This window comes from Eubalaena glacialis, chromosome 15 (assembly GCF_028564815.1).
Source record: "Eubalaena glacialis isolate mEubGla1 chromosome 15, mEubGla1.1.hap2.+ XY, whole genome shotgun sequence".
Taxonomy (NCBI): Eukaryota; Metazoa; Chordata; class Mammalia; order Artiodactyla; family Balaenidae; genus Eubalaena; species Eubalaena glacialis.
In genome coordinates, this window is record NC_083730.1 from 60,446,944 (window position 1) to 60,468,017 (window position 21,074).

The window sequence follows — 21,074 nt, forward strand, 5'->3', positions numbered from 1 at the left end:
TTTCTTTTTAGGGTGATGGAAATGTTCCAAAATGAGACTGTGGTGATGGTTGTGCAACTCTGCAAATAAACTGAAAACCATTGAATTGTACACCCAAAATGGATTGATTTTTTGTTATGTAAATTATGTCTCTGTAAAGCAAAAGAGAAATTCTGAAGTTTTTATATAAGAATGAATAGAGAGGTATGTGGAGCCAAGGCACTTTTGGAAAAAAAAAAGAAAAAAAAAAAAAAAAGCTGTGACAGGACGTTAATTATTTCCTTTGGGAAAAGCCTTAGAAGGAGAATTTCTGGATTAAAGAATATACACAAAGTGAATAATAACAGTAATTGAATACCATACACCCATATTGACAATAAACAAACCTAGGTCTAAACTTCACACCTTAAATAAGGTGTAGTCTAAAATATATTAGATTTTAAAGTAAAATGTAAAATTATAAAATGTTTAGAAGCAAACATAGGAAAAAAATCTGTGGGACAAATTTGGGCTTGTGAATAGTTCTTCAACATGCATAATCCATACAAGAAAAAAAGTCAATAAATTGGACCTCATCAAAATTAAAATCTTCTCCTCTATTAAAGACTGATCCGGTTAAGAGTGTGAAAAAATGAGCTACAGACTGGGAGAAAATATTTGTAAACCACATAGCTGACAAAGGACTCATATCTATAATATATAAAGAACTCAGAACTCCACAGTTAAAAAAACAAAATCCGCTTCGAAAATGGGCAATAGAGATGAACAGATATTTCACCGAAGAGGATGTTTGGATGACAAATAAGCCCACAAAAAGATGTTCAACCTCACTAGCCAGTAGGAAAATGCTAATTAAAATCATGATGAACTATCACTACATTTCCACTAGAACAACAAATATAAAAAAAAAAAAAAAAAAAGAAAGAATGGCAATATCAAATGCTCGTGGTGATGAGAAGAATCGGGGTCTCTCATACATCGCTGCTGTGACTGTATAATGGTAGTCACTGTTAAAATTATTCAGTGGCTTTTACAAAAATTTAACACACTCTTAACATGTGACCCAGCACTCACAAGTCTGGGCATTTATCCCAGAGAAATAAAAACTTACAGTCACACAAAATCCTGTATACGATTGTTTACAGCAGCTTCATATTTAATAGCCAAAAGTTGGAAATAACAAAACGTCCCTCAGTAGGTGAATGGCTAAACAGACCTTGGTACATCCACACCATGGAAGACGGCTTAGCAACAAAAAGGAACAAACTTTTCACAGAGGCAACAACTTGGATGAGAGAAAAGAAGCCAATCTCAAAAGGGTTCCTACTGTGTAATCCATTTCAGGAACCTCTCTAAATGCCAGTATTGTAGAGATGGAGAACAGATTAGTGATTGTCAGGGCTTTATGGATGGTGGTCAGGGGTTGGGAAGGTGGGAAGGGAGGGAGCTGTGTGTAACTATAAAGTGGTAGAAGGTGGCAGATCTTTGTGGTGATAGACTATACTTGATTGCATCAATGCAACTCTATATACACATTGTATCAATGTTAATTTCCTGGTTTTGATTTTGTACTATAGCACAAAACTACTGGGAAATACAGGGTGAAAGGTACACGAGACCTCTCTGAACTATCTTTGCAACTTCCTGTGAATGTATAATTATTTTAAAATTAAAAGCTATATTAAAAATGGATAACCAACAAGGACCTACTGTATAGCACAGGAAACTGCTCAATATTATGTAACAACCTAAATGGAAAAAGAATTTGAAAAAGAATAGATATATGTATATGTATAACTGAATCACTTTGCATACACCTGAAACTATCCCAACATTGTTAATCAACTGTACTCCAATATAAAATAAAAAGTTAAAAAAAAAAGTTTAGTAAATTGGTAAAAAAAAAAAAAGTGTGCAGATACAAATGTATTGTAAAATGTATTGTAAAATTATAATTAGAGTAAATTATTAAAGTTCTAATAATTAAAATAATATAAATTTTAAAATATATAGATGGCTAAATCAATGAATGATTTTTTAACATGTCAAAAATGATATTTTTGTGGGCAGGTCAAGATTTTTTAATAAATCTTGCTAGGTTAGCTATTCAGTTTTTAAAAAAAGAAGTTAGGTCCCTGCTTCTCACTATACTCCAGAATGAATTCCAGATGGATTAAACATTTAAAAGTTAAAAAAAAAAAAAAAAAGACCACTAAAAAATTAAAGAAAATGTGAGTGAATATATATTGGATCACAGGATAGCAAGATTCCTTCTAACCAGGAATCAAAGACCAAAGTCATGAAGAAAAAAAATGGATAGTTTGCACTACATAAAAATTTTAACATTTTAATTAATAAATATCAAAAAGAAAATTCAAAAACAAAGAAAAAAATGAGGAAAAAAGTTTCAATATAGTCACCAAAGAGCTGATATCCATATAACATATAAACATATAAAACGTACAAAAACATATAAAAATGTTTCCAATACCTAAAAAAGATCTTAATTAGAAATAAGGGATAAAGAGAAAAAAGCTGGCAATTCCTAAAATAAGAATTTCAAATATCAAAAAGATTAATTTCACTAATAACAAAAATAGCAAATTTAAGAATATAATTTTATTTATCTTACAATTAATAATTAATTGTATTTCAATACAATTATTCACCTTTCAAAATGGCAAAAAATCCTTTTTTTTCCTGAAAGATAATATTCACTGCTGCTCAGAAATTAGGAAAAGCCATTTGTGTGCAATGTAATACAAGTATTAAAAACTGCATATTCTGACCAATTTCACTTTTAGGGATTTAACCTACCACTAATGATAAAAATGACCAAAAAAAAATTTGCAACTTCAATAATAGCTGATACGTGTGGCACTTAACTATGTGCACGCATTTTTCTAATCACTATGCATGTTTTAACCCGCCTTATCCTCACAACACTGAGGTGGGTTTTGCAGGTGAGAAAACTGAGGCCCATAGAGGTTAAATCATTTATTCAAGGTCACACAGCTGATGATGGGAAGAGCCAGGATTTGAACCCAGCAGTCAAGCTCCAGAGAACATGCAGTCAACCTCCAGAGAACATGTTATACTCCCTGTCTTCCTATGAAAATAATTAGAGATCCATGGAAAGATGTATGTACAAGGGCGTTCATCACCATTTTCTTTACAATGGTGAATGCTAGAACAACTTTAGTATTGAAAAGTAGAAAATTGGTTAGCTAATTGAGGAGCTATATCCATCCATTGTATTGAAAATCAGCATCCATTAGAAATGATGCTGCCAAGTTAGGCTGGCAACTTTTTCTGTCAAGGGCCAGGTAGTGAGGACGTTGGCCTTGTCAGCCGTATGGCTACTGTCAAGAGTTCTGCAGTCTGTTTTTGCAGCACAAAGGTGCACAGGCAGCGTGGGGACCAGTGCGTGCGGTGGTGCTTCAGTGAGATTCAGGATGGCGTCTGAGAGAGCTTTTATGTTATTGATGAAGGGACACCTATAAGCCTGGGGAGGCGATCCAGCTTGCTCAGGATAGTAGAGCACAAAAAAGAGCCTGAGTCCCCAGTGCATCCCTGAGCCAGTCAGTGCCCCAGTCCTGCCCTGCCAACTCCTTGCATGTGAGAAACAAAATCCCTGCCCCCCATATGATTAAGCCTTTATTAGTTGGATTTTTGTAACGTGCACCCAAAAGCATTCCTTAACTCATACAAAATGGAAGGGAAATTAAACATTTACAATTTTGCTTCAGATGAGCCCTGAACTCTCAAAACTTCAGTTTTCTACTTGATGGAACCTAGAATGAAAGACAGTGTAGAGAAACACATCAAAATTGCACCGTGCTCATCTCTTCAGTGAGGGGACTTCATAGGTAATGTTTCTTACACTTCTTTCTTTGTGTATTTTTCTTTTCTTGTTAAACATTTCCAAAGCGATCATAGATACCTTTTGTAATTACAGAAAAAAAGAAAATAAGAACGGATCTTGTGAAGGAATTCTTGAACTAACTACAAGATATGAAATGTCAAATCTGTTTACAAATGAAGAAATGGACACAATTATAGAAATAGAGAGCAGATTAGTGGTTTCCAGGGGTTAGAGATGGTGGGGAGTGGGGAGGGGTGTGGTTATAAAGGAGTAACCTAAAGGAACCTTGTGGTGATGGTGGAGTTAAGTATCTTGATCGTTGGGTTGGTTACATGAGACCACAGATGTGATAGAACTGCCTGCAGCTACACACACACACACACAAGTACATATTTAACCGGTGAACTTCGAGTAAGCTCTGTGGCTTGTACCAGGGTTGGTTTCCTGGTTTTGATATCATTATATATAGTGATGCAAGTGTTAACACTGAGCGGAAGCAGGGTGAAGGGTTCACAGGACCCCTCTCTACACTCCTTTGCAACTTCCTTTGAGTTTACAATTATTTCAAAATAAAAAGGGTTTTAAAAACCTAAAAAATATAGAAGAAATGGAGGTACATGGAACTTCATAGTTTAGCCGAAGTCATTTTAGGATCCCTCCTCCTGTTTCTATCTCTTTTAAAAGTGCCTCCAATCCATCCACCAACATGGTGAGCCTTCTTGGGTGTGTAGGTCTTTCCTTGGCATCTATTGCTTAGGCGCCAGGAAAATTCCTGAGAAGGAACATGATTCTGAGCTTCTGAGAGCACAAAGTACATTGTTTCTTGCTTGTCTTAGGCAAGAACTTTAAAGTAGGAGAATACAGGGCTCCCTTCTTACATCTACAGGCTTCCTGGCTTTATCCCCATAATTCTAAAACAGGAAAGTTAATGTCCTAAAATCCCACCTCTCATCTACTTGCATCTGGCTCTTTGTGACTTCCTAGGTTTCATCCCGTGAATTTGATCAGTTAACCCATATTAATGGGAAACATATGTACGCTGGTCCCGGAAGACTCGCCAAAGCCCTTCTGGAGACAGCATCCCTCCCCCTCCTCCTCTGGATGCCTAACCCCAAGTCACTCAACTAATCTGAATTTCAGGGGTGGGGAGAGGTGGGGTCAGGCTGGTGGGGAACCTATTTTAAATGTTGGCAGACGCATCCTGGCCAGTGGGTCTAAAGAGCTATTTGAATTTTCAGGAAAAAAATGCAGTACGCCGGAAAGGCGCCAGATGGACCATGGAGCAGTCCGCGTAGCCACAGGAGCGACACTGCATGACTAATAGGTGCTCTGCACGCCTTTTGTCAGCGTAAACATCATCTTGTCAGTCTGTTAGGACAATACAACCTAATAATAATTCTCAGCATTTGTCAAAGGCAGAGATCTTCACACGCCTAGGTTTATTTTCAAGACAACGCTGTCAGTGGGCTTTGATTATTTCCATTGTACACATGGAGAAATTGAGGCAGCATTTTACAGAGAAAATGATGAGCCAGAGTGAGAATTAACCCAGGGGACAGTCTCTATACTTCTTCCCTCTGAGTTTGCTACAAAAATATTATTTACGAATTGTGTGAAATGATGATAGCGCCAAGACCACCGATTAAATCAAGAAACAGCACCTGTGTTGTAGCCCCGTTTATTTTTCACTGACCAGAGGTAGCTCTGAGCAGCAGTTGAAAAGGTGAAAAGTCACCACTTCCATTAACCATCTCTCGGGCCACCTACTGAAAGCAAAATGTCTGAGAGCTTCTCCTTCTGGCTTTGGTTAGAAGTGCTTCCTTCTCCCAAGCTCTGAGCCTTTTCCCAGAGGACTTCCTGCTTCTTTGCTTAGATATCTCCGAGCCGACATGGGCGTGCCATGTTTCCCAAAAGAGTTGCCTGAGACCCAAAAGGTTATTTTAAATCAAAATATACACCCTTACTCATTAAAATAATGGCAGAGGGAAAGTAGGGCAGAAGGCAAGGATGACTGAGAAATGGCTGTTACCATGGTAATAACAGGGTGGGCGGGGCTAATTCTGGCCCTTCAACATTTACTTTAAATCACTGGTTCTCAAATGCTAGGGTGCATCAGAATTACCTGGAGGGCTTGTTAAGGCACAGGTATCTGGCCCACCTCCAGGTTTGCTAATTCAGGAGGTCCAGAGTGGGATCTTATAATTTGCATTTCTAATAAGTTCCCAGGTCTAGCCTGAGGGCCAAATCTGTTTTGCCACTTGTTTTGGTAAGGCCTGCAAGCTAATAATGGTTCTTACACGTGGAACCTTTGCAATTGATTCCATGACAGGAAACACTAACTTTGAACCCCAGTTAAGGGAAATGCTGCCCCGGCAAAAGTAATTTCGTTCTTCTCATTAGTAGATCTGTATTACAAAAAAGTATACTCAATATTATAGTTTGCATTTCATCAATAAAACTGGGGAATTTTGATTTCCTGCCTTGTTACATAAGTACCCAGATAATATCCTCAATTTTGCCTCTTGGCTCACAAAGCTTAAAATATTTGCTCTCTGGCCCTTTTCAGAAAATATTTGCAGGTCCCTGGTTGAGCAGATGCTGCGGATCTGGGAATGACTTTGAGGACCACTGCTCCAAACTGATTTCCTAAACACCCCTTCTGCCCCCATGGCACAGCTGGCCCTGGCCTATCACACAGTGTCCGGAGACACGCTCCCCAATGTTTATTGTTCCACTCAAGGCAGGGAATCTGCGGAGCCGAACAGAATGTGGCGAATGCCTTAGCATTGGTATAGAAGAGCAGAGAAAAGGGATTTGAAAAAATACGGTCTTTAGCCCTCAGCAGATTTTACAGGAGGAGAAATTTGTTTTGGGTGTGGTCCCACCTCTTTCTATAAGCCTTGTCTCCTTGGCACCCCAAGAGCTTTATACTCTGGGGCTTTTCTGACTGTTCAAGGTCCCCAGCTTCTGCTCTCCACGTGGACCCACCCCTCCCACCCCCGCTCGCACCCACGGCTCTATAATCCCCTCCCAAGCTAAGTGGTGGGTACGTAGTCTGAAGAGTGACCCTTCTGAATTTATAAATCTGTGATTCATTTCAAATATTTGTGGCACATATACTTGCTTCGTCATTTAATATAGAATTGTATCTTGTAATATATATTTTTTTTGGCCTCGCCGTGTGGCATGTGGGATCTTAGTTCCCCGACCAGGGATCGAACCCGTGCCCCCTGCATTGGAAGCTCGGAGTCTTAACCATTGGACCTCCAGGGAAGTCCCTGTGTTGGAACATTATTTGGAAATGATTGAAAAATGTCAACTTTTTAAAGAATGTTGACCTTTTTCTTGCCCCCGCTCTCCAGCAGATTTTCGGTATTAAAAACCGCTGAAGGTTAAGTTTCCTTTCGTAGCTTGTCTTGAAGAAGGCGCACCAGCCGGCTTCTGCCTACTAATGGAAACCGGAATTTTCTCCAAGAAAAGCTCCACCATCTTGACTCTCCTAACCAATGGAAAAGTCAGCCCGGGTCTTCTTCCAGCCTCTTCCTTGGGCTCAGACTGGAGGAAAACCCCGAGGAGAGCAGAGCGAGCTCACAACAGGATGAAGATTGCTTTTGCTATCGTGTTTAGCATGTCCCATGGCAGAAAATTACTCACCGCTTTTCCTTTTCCTTTTTAAAGTTGGGCCCACAATTTGGAAGCTCCTGGCTTTTGTGAAAGCTGGGAGAGAGTAGTATAGTGTGGTAGTTAAGAGATCTAGAGTCGAAGACCTACATCTGAGTCATCGCTTTATCACTGAGAGTGTGAGCTCGGGCACAAGGCATGGGTGCTCTTCACACCAGTTCCCCATACCTGCAATGGTGTGACATCACAGCTACTCAGAGGTGAGTGTCAGGATTAAAATAGGTAATCTGAAGAGTTTGTAGGACCTGGCACATAGCTTAGTGAGGGCTCCATAAATTGTAGCCTTGGTGTAAGTTTATACAAAGTAGTGTATTAACTGGAAGTTAATAATTTATGCATCTGTGCTCCCCACTAAACCCATCCATCCATCCATTTACTTGATAAATTTTTTTTTTCTTTTTATAAATTTATTTATTTTATTTTTGGCTGCGTTGGGTCTTTGTTGCTGCACGCGGGCCCGCTCTAGCTGTGGTGAGCGGGGGCTGCTCTTCGTTGCGGTGCACGGGCTTCTCACTGCGGTGGCTTCTCTTGTTGCGGAGCACGGGCTCTAGGCGCTCGGGCCCCGGTAGTTGTGGTGCGCGGGCTCAGTAGTTGTGGCTCGCGGGCTCTACAGCGCAGGCTCGGTAGTTGTGGCGCACGGGCTTAGCTGCTCTGCGGCACGTGGGATCCTCCCGGGCCAGGGCTCAAACCCATGTCCCCTGCATTGGCAGGCGGATTCTTAACCACTGCGCCACCAGGGAAGTCCCTTGATAAATATTTTTGAAGACCTGTTATAAGCCAAGCACTCACATGGATTTGGGGATACAGTGTCAGCAGGCCAGATGAAGCTCCAGCCCTCTCACAGCTACATTTTAGTGGATTGTGGATTCTCAAAGATGGAGATCCTGTCCATGCTTCTCCATCTTGAGCCCAGGATAGCACTTACCCTAGAATAGATGCTTAAAAAGTACTTATTAAAGAATGACTGGGTAATTGACACTTCTGAAAATGAAAAGTCAGCTGTGGTTAGGCTTCCTCTTGGCTGGGACTTGGCCACCACTTGGAGCAGCATCTCTGCGATGTGCTGCTGGACGGAGATCAGAGCTGGGCATCCTCGGAGCCCTGGTGCAGTCTTGCTCCGGGGGCTGTGCCAGGAACTCTCTTCCCAGGGAGCACAGAGGGGAAATGATGGCCCCCGGAGAGACAGCGGTCATTCAGACAATGGTCTTCTTATTAATTGCAGGATGTAATTCCGTACTGAATTCCAAGTGGCAGCCACACATAGATTGTTTTCCTACATAACTCAATGCTCTTTTCATTGCCATGATGAATCGAACTAACTGTTCAGCTCTTAGTGAGTTCTGGGGAAGGAAACACAGTATTAGGCTGCTTTGCACATTGAGAGGCAGAGAAAGCTTTCAGATTATGGAGCAATTAATTAAAGAACAATCATGAAAATGTTCCTGATAATTCACATCAAGCAGCTACTCACTGTTCCTTTATTATTTCGGATAATATTCATGATTATTGTTTAATTTGCTTTTAATATGGATATACAGTTTTATGTAATCCTTTTGTAATTGTGAAGCACTTAGAGGTCCAGGTGCTCTGAGATACTTCTTTATTCAATTATCCAACTTTTAGAAGAATCCCATTATGCAATTAACCCAGCTTATTAACACAGACATATACATTCTGTCTCTTTATTGCATGTAAATATAACTATAAGCTTATCTGATTTAAATTTTAAGCTTCACAGCAAAAGCCATATTGCCATCTCTGTGTGAGTGTAACTAATGTTAATGCGTCCATAGCCCCTACTAGGGAAATCTACGAATAGTCAACAAATATTTCTTGGGCAGTTACCTTGTATAAGGTATGGAGTTGGAGTTTGGGCGCTAGATATATAAAGAAATTTGTCAAGGTTTGTCCTGGATCTCTAGGCACTTTTAGTTTTGTTTGGAAAATAAGACAGATAGCATAGAATGATAACTAATCATATCAGGCAATACGTGTTGAGTGCCAAATGATAAGATAAAAAATAATTGCTGTAGAAGTTCACAGGAGACGGCAGTCTTGACGGTCACACTGGTTGTGGAAGCCTTGCCCACTTAATCGCGTCCACTTCTTGCAAGTTTGCCCAATGAAATAGAAGGATGGCAGGTTGAGTCTATTCCTTTGCTACTCAAAGTGTGAGCTGAGAACCAACAGCTTCAGGGGCACCTGAAAGTTGGTCAGAAATGCAGAATCCCAGCACTGCCCCAGAGTTTGAATCAGAATCTGCCTTTTAACAAGACCCACCTCCACAGTGATTCACAGAACATAAGGTTCTTAAGAACATAGCCTGCACACCGATAAATAACTTGCTTTGTACCTGAGTAAAAATTAGACTAATGTTTGCTAATCTCATTCTCACCCCAATAAAAAAAAAAAAAGAAATTGAAGAAAATCATTCATTCAGCAAGTCTCTATGTACCTTCTGTGTGCTATGTACCTTCTGTGTTCTGAATTTGTTCTGGTTATACTCTAAGTATACATAGGTAGCCCCATTAATTCTGGTGACTGCAGAAGACTCCAAGGTCTGAAAACCAAATATATTCTTAACACTCAGGGATCTTCTCTCATCAACTAGCAAACCTGGGTCACCCCAAGAAGTGGGACAAGTTAGAAATGCCTGTGGGCAAAGAGTGATGCCCAGGGAAGGAGGGACTGTAACATAGGTGACGGTCCTATGGCAAATACAATTTTGTGTTTGGTTTCCTCCTGTGCTGAATTCTATATCCAACAGCCTACTGGACATTTCAACATGTGTGTCTAACAGGCTTCTTAATCATAAAGCTCCAAAGAGAATTCTTAATTTTCTCTCACAAACCTGTTTTCCCTCTGATCTTCCTCTTCTTGATAAATGGCACTGCTATCCACCGAGTTAATCAGCCAAAAAGAAGTGATTCTGAACACTTCAGTTTTCCTAGCCACATTACATGTGATCCAGGAGCACTTCCTGTCAATTCCACCTTCAGGACGTGATCTTGGAAACATCCCCTTCAGTTCATCTCCATGGGCACCACCCACCATCTTGTGTGGGGGGCTGTGCTGGTCACCTACGTGGTCTTCCTGCTTCTGCTCTTGTCTGGTCCAGTCTCATCTCCATAAGGCAGGCAGCATGGTCTTAGAAAAATGTCAGTCTCTTCATACCATTCATCTGCCCCAAACTCTGATTTCCTGTTTATCTTCAGATTAGGTTTGACATAGACACACTACCATGTGTAAAATAGCTAGCTAGTGGGAACCTGCCGTATAACACAGGGAGCTCAGCTCAGTGCTCTGTGATGACCTAGATGGGTGGGATGGGGTGGGGGGAAGGAGGTCCAAGAGGGAGGGGATATATGTATACATATAGCTGATTCAATTTGTTGTACAGCAGAAACGAATACAACATTGTAAAGCAATTATACTCCAATAGAAAATTAGAATAGAATAAAATAGCAACCAAGAGACTCTGTTTGATCTGGGTCCCGTTGCCCCTCCCCCTTCCCCCACCTCCCACTATGTCCAGCCAAACTGACGTTTTACTTATTATTTCAATGTGCTCAGCTCTTTTCTACCTCAGGACCTTTGCATTTGTTTCCTCTGCCTAGAACGGTGTGCCCAGCTCTTCACATGGTTGCCACAACCTCGTCCTGCAGAGCTCAGAGTAACTGTCGTGCCTCAGAGAGGCTCTCCCTGGAGTTCAACTGGTCAGCAACTCCAGCCCCGTTTATTTATTTTAATGGTCCTAATGACAATCTCCAATCACATTTAAAATTTTTTGTGTGTTTTGCTTATTTGAGTCTGCCTAAGGGCAGAGGCCTCATCTCTCTTGTTCATCTCTATTTCCCAACATACAAATGTGTGAATGGATGAAAGTGTAGGTTCTAGATCTGTGTGACTATGTTTTTGTCCTCTTTCAGAGTAAATCTGAAATGCTTCTTTATTTAATGACCCAACTTTTAGAAGAATCTCATTATTCAATTAACACAGATGATTAGCACAGGTACCCACATTCTATCTGTGCACACATGTATGTGTAACATGGAGCCAGATATATTTTGCAGGTAGGATAGAGGTGCCTCAAGCTAGCTGATCACCTAAAGGAAGGAGCACATTCCCAGCACCCAATTCTCTCTGGAATGCAGTCAAGGGTTTGCTTCTGGGATCCACTCCAAACAGCACTGTGGCCACTTGTGCGTACATGAGCTTCCCTGAATGGAACACTAAGGATGTAATAGAGGTAAGAGAGGGCTGAGTCCCTACACCCGGACAGGAAGGGTGGATGACTCTCCAGCCCTGACAGGAAGGGTGGGTGAATCTCTAGCCCTGACAGGAAGGGTGGGTGAATCCCTATATCCTGACTTAAACATGAGGGAAATAAGCTTAAATTTCCTTAAGTGGTTTGGATTGTTAGGTCCTCTTGACCTATAAGAAAATTGGTAATAAAAAATAATTGTAAAGACCTGTGTGTTTCCATGCCTAACACAATACTAAAGAGGCTCACATTGGCAAGTGTGATGGGCAGGATAATGCACCCTGCCCCCCACAAAGATGTCCACATCCTAATTCCCTCCAGAACCTGTGATTATGTTTCCTCACAAGGCAGATGTGGTTAAGGACACTGAGATGGTGAGATTATCCTGAATTATCTGAATGGGCTCAATGTCATCACAACGGTCCTTAAAAGTGTCAGAGAAAGAGAAGTGATGACAAAAGCAGAGCGTGAGAGTCAGAGAGAGATTCAAAGATGCTTCTCTTCTGACTTTAAAGATGGGAGGAAGCTGTGAGCTAAGGAAAGCAGCATCTTCTAGAAGGAACCAGCCCTGCTGACACCTTGACCTGAGCCTGGTGAGACCCATTTCAGACTTCTGATCTCCGGAACTGTAGGATAATAGATCTGTGTTGTCCTAAGCCAGTAAGTTTAGAGTAATTTGCAGCCGCAGCAGCCATAGGAAACGAATACAGTGCTAGTGGCTGGTAGAGACGCATCCCTTCTTAGTTTTCTTTTACTTTAATAAAGTAATGCCAGATGGATACATATACATCATTGCTACTGTGTATAAAATAGGCAACTGGTGGGAACATACTGTATGGCACAGGGAACTCTACTTAATGCACTGTGGTAACCTAAATGGGAGGGAAGTCCAAAAGGGAGGGGATCTCTGTATGTGTATGGCTGATTCATTTTGTTGTGCAGTGGAGGCTAACACAACATTGTAAAGCAACCGTACTCCAATAAAAATTAATTTAAAAAAACAAGGTAAAAATTAGAGGAAAAAAATAAAGTAATTCCAGTGTTCCAAAGCCTTCCACATGGTCCTGATAGAGATTATAGAATTCAAAGCACTTTAACTCGAAACAGAGCCACATCATCCCTCACTCAGAACCCCCTCACTCTTTTTTTTCCTTTTAATTTATTTATTTTATTTTATTTATTTTTGGTTGCATTGGATCTTCGTTGCGGTGCGCGGGCTTCTCATTGCGGTGGCTTCTCTTGTTGCGGAGCACGGGCTCTAGGCGCGCGGGCTTCAGTAGTTGTGGCACACTGGCTCAGTAGTTGTGGCTCACGGCTCTAGAGTGCAGGCTCAGTAGTTGTGGCACACGGGCACGAACCTGTGTCCCCTGCATTGGCAGGCGGATTCTTAACCACTGCGCCACCGGGGAAGCCCCCCCTCACTCTTGATGTCACACGCAATACGCACAGCTTTGTTAACTAGTTATCCAGCCTGCAGCAGACTTAAAATAACAAATGAGGAATTTTTGGAGCAAAAGTAATGACAGTTACAGTACGTGACGATGGATGGCCTGGCTGTGAGAGAAAAGATAGAAAACGCACAAAGAGGCCACAAGGGGCAGACGCTTAGTGCTAATGGACGCTGAGGAATGTGACAGCTCCTGGAGGAGAACTACTCACTGACTTCACAACACATTACTCACTGTTTGACTCGTGACCCTGAAACGTGGAGAAAGGGCTCAGTCATACCTAAGATACCTCCCCATATGGAGGGAAGTGTGCCCTACATTTAAAAGAGATATCCATCAAACTTAGTTGAACTAAAACTGCTCTGATGCTTCAAGGTAGCCAGTTATCTGGAAAGGATTCTTCTCTAATGATACTGAATAGTGTGGTATTTCGAAGGGCGTCTCTTCTTCTCATAAAAACGATCATCTGACATGGTTTTCTAGAAGATAATGAAGGGCCTCTCTGTGGGACTTGATTCCTATATCCTTTCTGGAAAATGGCATGAAGTGACGGATGGACTTTTGATTGCAGTTCGAAAAGCCTGCTCCTGCCTTCTCACCATCCCTGGAGAATGGCTGTCGATTGAAAGGAATTCTCAGCAAGCTTCGGCGCTAAGTGCTTACAATACAGTTAGACGGAGTCATAGTTGACATTTAAACATTTTTCATTTTTCACTTTTAACCACCCTGTAAGCATTCATTAATGAAGCCTCATCAGGCACTGAGGCGAAAGAATTACCTCCAATATTCTGTAGATGAAAACAGTTTGTGGGATACTTCGGCAAGTTCACCCAACGATGCAAAGGAGGGATGGGTCTCCCACAGACCCACTGCAGTATTTTAAAGCAGTGCTTCTCAGGAGGAGCCTGGTGTCCCTGAAAGGAGCCTATGTTTCCATACATGTAACCCAAAACGTCCCCTGGAGACTAGTTGTTGCCATGCATGTGGTCTCATCATGCGGACATTGGGAACCGGGGTGGTACACATACTGTGGCATATGCCCCCGTGCTGCTCTCCTCTCTCCTCAGCTACTCCTACTCTGGGCCACGCTCCATCATTTCTCACCTGGACGCGGGCCGGAGCCTCCTGACAGACCTCCTGCTGCCCCCCTTGCCCCTACAATCTCTCTCCTCACAGCAGCCCAAGCGATCTTGTAAAATCTGAAATCGGATCAATTCCACCCCCCTGCTTATGCCACCACCCCCCCCTGCCATGATCCTCATCGCACTTACAATCAAGGTCAGTCTTCTTACCTGGACTTCAAAGCCCTGTGGTGCCTGGTCCTGGCTGCCTCTTGAAAACCAACCCCCACTCATTACCCTGGCCTCTTTCTCTGCGTTGAACATCGCAGGCCCATTCTCACCTCCAGGCCTTTACGCTGGCTGTTGCTCTGATCTTCCCCCGACAGCTTCTTCCCGTCTCAGCTCAGATGTCAGCCCCTCAGAGAAGCTTCTTCTCCAATCTACAGAGACTGGGGGGCCTATAGGAGCACAACGGTGATTCACAAAATGCACATTAGTTTGAACATGTTGCTAAAGGCACCATGGGTTTTGGTCATTGGGAATTTTTTCCCCCAATTTACAGTGGTCCGTGAAAGTGTCTGGCATTAAAATTTGGTCCTGATACTTGAAAAATTGTAAAAAGGATAAATTCCAGTAGGAAAGAAAAAATAACTATGAAATGGGGACACAAATTCTTTTTAAAAAGCTACTTGATACTAAAAATGATTCCACCAGTATATCCTGAGGTTGTTATTAAACATAGATATTTAGAACATTTCTCAAAAGTAATTACATTCTGACTTTAACGCTGTAGATCTAAATACCTAGCACAGAGTCAGCCATTGATTAATGGTAGTTCCTTGCCCCTCAGCTATGGGAGGACCTGTTTTTCTAAGCTTCTCAAAGCCACACGAGACTCTACATTTATTCCTCAGGGCTTAGAAAAGCTTCACGGCAACACAATCAGGGCCTATAAAGAAGAGAAAATTACTATCAGTCTTACTGCAGGCAATTTAACTATCAGTCAAATTGTGAAAGAGTAAATGTATCCCATAAAATTTCCATTTGGGGAGCAAATAAGTTTGTTTGAAATGTGAGACTGAAGCTGCAAAAATATTGGATGGTCTCTGGCAAAAAGTGAAAAAGATGCAGAATGTTTTTGAAAAGATTAAAAAACCCCAAACGGGGAAAATGTATACTGTGTGATGGGACAGTAATGTGTATAACCACATTGTCTCTCTGAGAGAGTGGGTCCCTGTAACGTGCCATGCTATTGTGTGTGGAGAATCTCCGTGCATTTGGGAGCAGGACCTGGAGAGGGTGGAACTGCTCAGCACACCTGCAGGAAGAGATGGGGGAAAGAATTCAGAGGGTGGGCCAGGAAGTCAAGGGGGCGGGAATGAGGAGAGGAGTCTGGGGTAAGGGGTGAGGAAAGGGTGGTGAGAAGCTTCTTGCTGGAGTGGGTGGACAAAGAATGGCCAAAAGGATATTTAAGCACAGGAGTATGTACTGTGGCATGCTCTGTCATTTGACATATGTTGAACACGTGACCTTTTCTCGTGATCCTCCAACCTTCACTAGAGCTGGCTTTGTATAACGGGGTGTGTGTGTGTGCGTGTGTTGAGTCAGAAGCTGAATTTCTCATCTGTTTAGCAAGACACCAAGTGAAAAAGTGGCCATGAAAACATAAGCCTTTCAGGAATTCAAGGTTTCTTGGCTTTACGCTTCCACAGGGAGTGTAGCCTGATCTGATAGGGTTCCTAAGAGTCTGGGAAAGCCACAGTGATGTCTGGGTTATGACTCCTTAGAAGCTTCCAGGGGCTTGTGGGTGGGAAGAAGTAGTGAAGGACTTATTTTAGCGCCTCCTTATAATGAAAGCTGTGGGTGCCCGCTGTTGGTAATATTTAACTGGGAAGCCAGAGCCTTTCTCTTATTGTTTACGCATCTTTATTTGGAGGACAGGCTTCAGTGCTGCACACCAACACCGCAACACTTTTCATTCTAGTTTTACTAAATTCCTACCTGGGCGCATGTTCAGGAATAATAGAAACATAAATTTAGTTTCATTGAAGAAAATTCCCTGAGGTGTGATAGGATAATGGTTTCACAAACGTTTGAGAAATACCAGTAAGTGCCAAGGAGAGAGGTGTTGCTTTTTCAAGAAGTCATTGGAATTTTCGATACTATGCCAAACTCAACGTGGTATAAAAGGCAGCTGCAACAGATATGAAGTCATCGTATTTTAAATCTGATGCAGTTTATTCCACACAGCACATTTCTATTTAAGTGGGAAAAAAAATAGTTTTGAAGTAATCCAGTTAAAGATTCTTCCCTGGGGCAGCACCTGAAAATATTAGAACTCAGGTGGATGAGAAGTGAGAGAGGGTCTTCATTTGGGCTTTAGTCTGAATTTCTAGTCTGTGAGTTATTGTGGTTCTGGCTTGAGGCTTATAATATCTCCAGTTCTCAATGACTTTATTTCATATACATTTCATATATTTTAAATGTGCCCTTTGAACACATTATTATGAAATGTTATATGAGAATGTCAATCTCCCAATAAAAAGAAAAGAAGGTTTCAGTTTTGAGTTTTGTGTTTGGGAAGATGACTCAGTGACTTGGAGAGAAATCTACTGCTGCGCAAACAAATATAGTTCTGGAAGAACAGGCTGCAGTTATAGCTCCTTTCCTCTAGGAAGAAATCCTTCTGTTTCCTATAGGCTACGATGACAATTATATGAATCTGTACAAGGTTCTGAAAATAGGCAGACGTATGCAGTGGGCAGGTTAGCTTTAAAAGGGACCACTGCCTATGTGGAGAATGAAGCTTCCATGTTGGTTGGAGTTTGAAAGGAGTCATCTTTATCTGTCAACACTGAAAATTAGAGAATGCTGTTGCTTTATCAAACCTGACAGCGCAACCTTCTGGAAGAATGCAGCTAGCAAGGTAGCACATAAGTGGCGATGGGGAAACTTCTTTAAGAGGAAGGGAAAGAAGACAGTGATGAGATTCCCTGTGGCTCCCCTGCCCCCCTCCTTCCCTCACGTCTTCCCCCTCCCCCCCCGCCAGTTAGTTCCATTTTCCCCAATTAATTGGATGCCCTCAACCACCCCCCCCCCCGCCCCCTCTGGCACACATGCGTTTACTCAGCCTAGGAAACTCCAGGCCAGAGAATTCCTAAAAGCTGTCTTTGGGTTGAAACTCTCTCTGTCCAGTACCCATGGAGGCTTAGGTTACGCCACATGATTGCGAAGAATGTGAAACTCCTTCCAGACCAGCTGCCTCTGTCCACTGGAGCAGGGCAGTGATTTCTCAGGGACAGATCTGCATTCAGCTGGACAGCACGCTGTAGCCACCAATGAGTCACACAGCTTCTCCGTGGTCTGTAAAGGACAGCTGATTGTCCACGAGCCGGCTTCAGCAGCCTCACCATTATCCCTCGGGATCCCACACCTCTTTCCTCTCAAAGACTTCAGGGGCGCTCTGAAAGGGACCCCTGCTTATGTGGAGGGTGAAGCCTGCTTGTCTGTTGAAGCTTGAAACAAGCCATCGTTATCTATCAAAATTGAACGTTAAGGTATGTTGCTGCTTTATTGAACCTGGCAGTGCAATAAAAATGAAAAAAGAAGCAAGTTCTTTGCATCACTGGAGTATGGTTAACGTTGTCAACATGCTTTTTTTTTTTTTTTTTTTTAAGAAGTTTGCTGCAAATCAATGCTTCTGGCTTCAGCTATAAGGATAGTTTGTATTTATCGAAAACCTACCATATGTCAGATACGCTGCTTGGCATTTGGCGTACTTGATCTTATAAGATCACTGCATCCTTCCTAAGGATGGATGTGTTACCTTCACTTTACAGATGAGAAAACTGCAGCTCATGGATGCTGGGTCCTGCCACTGACAGATGCCCACGCAGGTGGTTTTGCTGCATAATCTGATCTTTCCATTATATGACGGTTCCCTCTTTATAAGAAAAGGAATGCTGATGAAAAACTGTGGAATAGTCATTTGCCACCAGTCAGTGGGTAAGTGGGGGTCGTATTTTGTTTTGCTGTAGATAAAGAATTGGCTTAATAGGAAGTCAAAACTAGAGGAAAACATTTGCTTTTCCAGATGAAAAAATGTTACAAGTTTATTTAATAGTTTTATAAGTGATTTGGATCAGAGAGTACACAGCGAGATCTCCAAAATTAAAGATGGAAGTGAAATGTCAGACTGACAGGGATGAACCATAGTAAGATCTCAGGAGGTTTTGTGAGTGGGTAGAGAAATAGCAAATGAGCTCTAGTGTGGGTGACTGTAAGGCAATATATTCAGGGAAAATAATATAAACTTTGCTTATGATATCTCTTGGTTTCAGTACAAGAAAAGAAGCTTAGAATCAATATAAAATATTATAACATACATAATATTTCATATTTTTATTTTTTTAAAAAAAATTTTTTCTATTGGGGTATAGCTGTTTTACAATGTTGTGTTAGTTTCTACTGTACAGCAAAGTGGAGTTCCCTGTGCTATACAGCAGGTTCTTATTAGTTATGTATTTTATACATATTAGTGTATATATTTCAATCCCAGTCTCCCAATTCATCACACCACCACCACCACCCCCCTGCGATCTGTCATTTTTTGACCTTCATAAGGAAGCAGGGAGAAATATTAATTTTTAATAACACCATTTTATAGAGAAAATAAAGACCTAGGTGGCCGCAGTGGCTTCCCAAGGTCACTCTGGTAGTTAGTCAATGACCTCTAACTAGAAACCAGTACCACAGAATGCAGCCCATGCCCTTCCTCCTCCTTGGGTTCTTCTGTGGAATCACAAAGCCAGTAATGAATGTGAGACTATCATCAGGAGACATCATCTCATCCTTACTATATCAAGGTCAAGGGCTCTGGCTTTGGAGTCAGACATACCTGGATTCTACACCCATGCACTACTTGCCAGAATATGCGTCACAGAAGAGATTATTTAAACTCTAGAGAGGGTTAGTTCTTCTTGTATAAAACGGAGATGCAGAATAGCACCTGCCGTACAGAAGCATGTTAAGAATGACATGAGGTAAGAGATGAAAATACCTAGCACAATGCCTGGCACATAAGTATTTAATGAATGGTCATTTTTCTTGTTGTCAATGGAGAGGAAGGTGCAGTGAATTCATGCTTTGAGTACTGTTGGTGCTCCAAGCACATAGCAATGATTGATGAAAAAAGAAAAAGAAAAAGGTGAATAACCACAGCGGGCTAAACATTCAACATAAACCTCCCCTACACCAGAAATGCAACAACAATGCAAACAGTGGTTAGACTGTAGATGTGGGCCTGCGGGGGTCTCTGGGACAGGAAGCAGGCAGGGCAGGGGCGCTCCTGCAGGAGAGAGAAGACCACAGCCTTGCAGCCGAGGGGGGCCGGCAGCGGGCTGGGCACCTGAAGCCTGGGGCTGGGGCGGTGCTAAGCCGTCCCTTATGAGAGGACAATGTGGAAAACTGCTGCGGACGAGCTGCTGCTTCAAAGAAGTTGTGGAGCAGGGAGAGCAGACCCAGGGGCAGGGAGGAGTCTCAGGAAACCTCCCCCCGACTGGGAAGCTAAAGCTGAGATCGTTGCACCGAACAGGAGGTCTGAATAATAATATAACCCTAACCCTGGGCAGTGGGTGCAGGTAGGTGGGTGAGGGTCACCCCCACGTTATGGACAGGGAGTCTGGAACACAGAGGAAGGAAGGAAGAAACACAAAACAAATAGCCAAATCAAACACCTCAAAATGATCCTGCAAGTCTGTTGGCTTCCAGAAGTTTTTTGGTTTGTAAAATGCACAAAGACTTTTGAAGCTAAGAAAGAAAACAAAATTGATAATTAACATGAATTAAGTCCTGGAGTTAAAATGGTCTGTCAGCCTGAGAAACACATTTACAGGTAAGTTTAGAATGCTGCAAGAGATAAACACAGGAAGAGTATTCATAAAAAGAACAAAAAATTGTGAAACAAAACAACCCAAGCAGAAATAAAACAAGGTCAAGTAGATATGACTATGAATCAACTTGAAACTTTGGAAACAAACAATGTTGTTATTGGAATTAAAAACTTAATAGACAATTTAAACAATAGACTGGACACAAAGAGAGAATCAATGAACTTGAGGATAGTGCTGAAGAATTACCCTAAATGCAGCACAGAGAGGCCAAAGTCAAAATACACAAGAGAAGTTCAGAGGCATAGTGGATGAACTGATAGAATTAATGGCTAAGAGCTTTACAGAATTGAAGAAAGACATGTGTCCTCAGATTGAAAGTACCTACCAAATGCTAACAAAGCTAAATGGAAACAAATCTAAGGCTTGACATCAGAGTGTAAACATAGAATATCAGGAACAAAAAGAAAATTATGGAAATCACCAGGAGAAAAGACAGATTATTGGCATAGGCGTGGCAATTAAGAGAGACTTCTCATCAACAATAGATGCCACTGGACTTCCCTGGTGGCACAGTGGTTAAGAATCCGCCTGCCAGTGCAGGGGACACGGGTTCGAGCCCTGGTCCGGGAAGATTCTACATGCAACGGAATAACTAAGCCCATGCGCTACAACTACTGAGCCTGCGCTCTAGAGCCCTCGAGCCACAACTGCTGAGCCCGCATGCCACAGCTACTGAAGCCCGCGTACCTAGAGCCCATGCGCTGCAACAAGAGAAGCCACCGCTCACCACAACTAGAGAAAGCCAGCGTGCGGCAATGAAGACCCAATGCAGCCAAAAATAAAAAAATAAAAACAAAAAACCAAACAAACAAAAAACAGTAGATG

At 42.0% G+C, this 21,074-nt stretch overlaps 1 long non-coding RNA gene across 1 annotated transcript; it reads right to left on the reverse strand.

Annotated features, from left to right (window-relative positions):
- Window positions 1-8,764: 8,764 nt before the first annotated feature.
- LOC133075016 (uncharacterized) lies at window positions 8,765-15,191 on the reverse strand. Its single transcript, XR_009697319.1, has 3 exons — window positions 15,102-15,191; window positions 14,640-14,756; window positions 8,765-8,865 (listed from the first exon to the last, which is right to left on the reverse strand). It is a non-coding gene; the product is annotated as an uncharacterized LOC133075016 (long non-coding RNA).
- Between the last annotated feature and the right edge of the window lie 5,883 nt (window positions 15,192-21,074).